Source organism: Pongo abelii, chromosome 1, assembly GCF_028885655.2.
Source record: "Pongo abelii isolate AG06213 chromosome 1, NHGRI_mPonAbe1-v2.0_pri, whole genome shotgun sequence".
In the NCBI taxonomy this organism is placed as follows: domain Eukaryota; kingdom Metazoa; phylum Chordata; class Mammalia; order Primates; family Hominidae; genus Pongo; species Pongo abelii.
The window spans coordinates 39,755,220-39,759,682 of record NC_071985.2 but is presented as its reverse complement, the minus strand read 5'-3'; positions in this window follow the sequence as shown (position 1 = coordinate 39,759,682).

Below are 4,463 nucleotides of genomic sequence, written 5' to 3'. Positions count from 1 at the left end.
TGGCAGTACTCAAGGGGACAGAACCTCAAATGAAGGATAAAGAAGAGAAATGAAAGCTCTCTGAAGATTAACTTGTGGTTTGTCCTTTCCGTCCAAATAGAGATGGGTGCCTGGGAGGCCCCCCTTTTTCTGTTCTACATTACCTTTCCTTTTCTGTTTCCTAATATACATACACTCCTACCTCTATACCTACCCCACCTTCACCCCCAAGCCTGAGGCTGCAGCCTGTCAAGGCCCTTCAATGTCACAGCCAGTGAGACCACCTTTCTTATGAGCCTACAACAAAAAGTAACTTGTCCCTTGCTCAATGCTAGACCCACAAGAATTTATCCACAGTTATTTGTGCCTTATGGTTAGGCCTTTCAGATTCTTAGAATCTAAACAACAGATAAATCTCTTGCTAATATTGAATGTCTCTTACAGCATAAATTTGAGGTTTCATTACACGAAAAGGCTCTCTACCAACAATGATGATACAAAGCAAGCAAAGACAAGAGGAGGACTTAGAACTCTGTCCTGCCACAAACGTACAGTCATAACTCGACAGAGCAGCAACCTTGCAAACGTAGGAGTCAAGGAAATACTTATCTTCCTCCTGGTGAGTGTAGACTGTATCATCTCTGAGAATGAATATTTGTCTTTGGGATGTTTGTGTGGACATCTGAGTAAACAGTTACCAGCTAGACACTTGGAAAACTAAGGAGGAGAGTCTGCAAGTCACCTGATAAGGAGAACTTGAACTTGAATGGGAACAGACTTAAGTATGCCCGCCCTGAGCTGCTCTGCAAAACTTGGAGTGCCAAGGCCACTGTGGACTATCCTATTAAGAGTGTCTGCAGCACTATTCTAGAATGAATAACTTAGACTTGAGGAATGCAGTGCTGAAGAAACTTTGTCAGGAGTGTAGAGAAGGATTCTAAGGCAAGAACAACTCTTATGAATGAGGTTGCCGTTTCCCAGAAGATAGGTAGGAGTCACCCAGTAGAGTGGAAAGAGGAGTGGGATTAGAACTGGTAACACCCATGAGGGGACCCCCATAAAGTGTTTAACTTCATGGTGGCTCATGCCTGTAGTCCTAGTACTTTGGGAGGCCAAGGCAGGTGGATCACTTAAGGTCAGGAGTTCAAGACCAGCCGGGCCAACATTGCAAAACCCCGTCTCTACTAAAAATACAAAAAATTAGCCAGACATGGTGGCACACGCCTATAATCCCAGCACCTCCAGAGGCTGAGGCACCCGGGAGGCGGAGGTTGCAGTGAGCTGAGATCACACCACTGCACTCCAGCTTGGGCAACAGAGCAAAACTCCATCTCAAGAAAAAAAAAAAATTTTTTAACTCCTTAGTGCTGTCTCTTAGAGTATGGGAGAAGTCATATTAGCATATAGTTTAGTTACCCCAGCTGTATAATAAAATCTGATAATCTTACACATGCTTGTGTGGTATTGTGAAGCAACCAGGCTATAAAGGAAAGGGTAGCTTACCCCATACTCATCGCCTCATGGGGGACTACACAGGGCCCAGCATCTATCAGGGAAACTGTTTCAGAATATAACCATCAAAAAAGGGAGCCGTTGTTCCCATTGAACCTGGAAATTATGAGGAGAAGCAAAGGATACTGGCCACTAAAAGCCTGCTGCCCAGCTCAACAGCAGCCTGAATTAAACCCTCCATTGGAGGCCAGCTGATGATTACACTACAAATCTCTACTTGAGCTTAATTTGGTAAATTCGTTTTCTTAAATCCATTTTATCTAGATTTTAAAAATCATTAGAATAGTTACACAAATGACTCTCTACAATTATTTTAATTTCCACTGTATTGTGGCTACTTTCCATGTATCATTCCTAAACTTATAATGTCTTTTCTCTTTTTTAAATTGATTTAGCTCGCTGATAGTTTATTTTATTGATTTTGTTTTCTATTTGTATGTCTACCCTTCCTCCCCCTGCCAGATGCACACACAAAACTGAATTTTTTTATCAATTTTAAACAGGATTCTAACTTATGATATATTCTCCTCTTATCATTTCAAAATTCTCACCTCCTTTTTTTCTGATCATTTTTTAGCAATTCGTTTGAAAATAAATGAATAGGAAATTTATTTTTAATCTTCTTGATTTAGGTAATGAAAATGTTTAAAACTAGGAATTTTCCTTGAGTTCTGCTTGGCCATACCTCACAGATTTTGCTCATAATGTTGCCACTATCACTATTTTCAATGCATTCTTAATTGCAGATTTGAAATTCCCTCTATATTTCAGAGTAAATGGGAAGAATTTTTTTCCAAGAAGTTAAAGTATTTCTTTCTTCCATCTTTTGTTATTTATTTCAATTGTATTGTACTATGGTCAGAAAATCCTGCCATAATAGAGCAACTTTTCAAAACATACACTGAGGTTTGCTTTTTGATCAATATGGTCAATTTTTTTAATGTCTCATGGGCATTTGAAAATAAGGTATATTTTTTATTCTCAAAGTTCTGTGTGCGTGTGTGTGTGTGTGTGTGTGTGTCTTTTTCAATATAGATAGATAGGTATGACAACCTTATTAATTGTTTTGTTCTCAGAACACAATGTTAAGAGCGCAAACCTACTGTCTAGCAAACCTTGGTCCAACACTTTCCGTGTGATCTTGAGTATATCATTGACCGCCCTAAATCCCAGTTATCATGGGGGTAGTATCCCAATGACTGCGGAGCTTTGTAGACATTTCTTTCTGATGTTTAATGGAGTCCAAATAGTAGGTCTCTATAGGAATTCCTATTAAAATCTCCTGTCTTTCTTTACACTCTAATGCCCTGAACTCCCAGAATCTTCTCACTCTTCTATGCCAATAAAAATTCTCTGGCCAGGCGCAGTGGCTCATGCCTGTAATCGCAGCACTTTGGGAGGCCGAGGCAGGTGGATCACCTGAGGTCAGTAGTTTGAGTCCAGCCTAACCAACATGGTGAAACCCCATCTCTACTAAATACAAAAAATTATCTGGGCATGGTGGCGTATGCATGTAATCCCAGCTACTCGGGAGGCTGAGGCAGGAGAATTTCTTGAACCTGGGAGGCGGAGGTTGCAGTGAACCGAGATCGTGCAATTGCACTCCAGCTTAGGCAACAAGAGTGAAACTCCATCTCACTCTGTCACCCGGGCTGGAGTGCAGTGGCACGTTCTTGGCTCACTGCAACCTCTGCCTCCCAGGTTCAAGCGATTCTCGTGCCTCAGCCTCCCAAGTAGCTGGGTTTACAGGCACATGCCACGACATCTGGCTAATTTTTTATATTTTTGGTAGAGATGGGGTTTCACTATGTTGGCCAGGCTAGTCTTGAACTCCTGACCTCAAGTGATCCACCCACCTGGGCCTCCCAAAGTACTGGGATTACAGGCGTGAGCCACTGTGCCCGGCCAAAATTCTCTTATTCTTTCATCTTGGGCTCCCCAAGCCCTCTGTCCTCTACTCATTCCCATCTCTATGTGTCAAACTCCAGACACAGGGCCTTGAGCTATTGTCTCTCATCCTGAGTAAATGCCACTTGTCTTCAGTCCTAGTGCTTGAGAATCCATCCTCTGCTTTTCCCTGCCATTCCTTGTCCTTTTTCTCCTCAAAGAACAGAGAAAGAAGCAGAAGCAGAGAAAATGGTGACAAATTCTCCACATGTTAATAAATGTGATCACAGCTATTTTTAAGTCTCATTACCTGCCTCACGTGTGTCAAATCTTAGAATTCCAAAGAGCCACGTACATCACCCAACTACCACAGTGAGTAGCATCCAGACAAGGTGAATTTTACAAGGTTACAAAGCTGCTCAGTTAACTTGTCCCACTCCAGTTTCCTCTCCACTATTTTAGCCTGAACTTCTTGGGAATTTCCTGGCTGCATCATTTGTGATGGCTTCATCTTAATGCATGCAAATCAGTTCCCTTTAGTTTTTCCCTAAATTTCCTAGTCTGGTTGACTGGATAAAAAATGTGTAGAAGACTCTGCCTTCTATTCCTTCCTTCATCCCGCAGCTACCCACCTTTACACCCCCTCCTCCTTGCTCCAGAAAGGAGCAAATCCAGAGTTGGCATCATTCCAGAATCTGAGAAAGACACCAGCTACTTCAGAAGAGCAGAAACTCTTTACAACACCAGGATTGGGAAGAGGTGGCTAAAGAAAAAGGAAAATGCTTGCACAAAGAACTACCTGATATACATGAAAGCCTACACTGAGAACATCTCATCTAGGTCTTACCACCAAAAAGGCATTTTTTTCCCTCTCATAGAAACCACAAAGGTCTGAATCTGACCCAGAGGACTATCCTTTTCTAATCGTGGAAAGGAATCTTGACTTGAAACTGTCCAAGAGCTCCGACCAATCCAGTAGCAAGAGAAAGGGTGGCCGGGGTGCCTACTGATGGGAGGAGCTCCTGAGCCCAGCCCTGGAGGCCTCAGAGTTCAGGGGCCCACTTAGATGATACCAGAGAGCAAGA